This window comes from Apis dorsata, unplaced genomic scaffold (genome assembly GCF_000469605.1).
Source record: "Apis dorsata unplaced genomic scaffold, Apis dorsata 1.3 scaffold_400, whole genome shotgun sequence".
Lineage (NCBI taxonomy): Eukaryota > Metazoa > Arthropoda > Insecta > Hymenoptera > Apidae > Apis > Apis dorsata.
Window position 1 is genome coordinate 221,612 of NW_006263658.1, and position 506 is coordinate 222,117.

Below are 506 nucleotides of genomic sequence, written 5' to 3' on the forward strand. Positions count from 1 at the left end.
TTCTATAATCGTCCTTGGATCACTTGTTAATTCTGAGCTGTGTTAATATTAGTGTAAAAAGAGAGATGCGAAGTCGAGTTACAACGACACTTTTCTCTAACTAGAGACAGGGCGCAGCGTTGTACTTTTTCCGTGGCTGCTTCCGAGATATATATATATAAACATATATAAAGTACGCATTAAGTTGTACTTTTTCCTGTGTGAAAGAAGAAGAAGAAAGTATAAAATAAGAAGAAGAAAAATAGGAACAAGATAAAAATAATAAGATCAATATTGTGCGAGTGGCTTAATCATACACAATATAGTCATCATAAATTAACATATAGCATTACAATAGAACTTTTATAAAACAAGGAGATAAAAAAAGGAAAAAATGACTATGAAAACAGAATAAGTAGTAATAGGTACTATTCAGTACCAAGTTATATAACTGGTATGTGTGAGCACCACACACACACACACACACACACACACACACACACACACACACACACACACACACACAC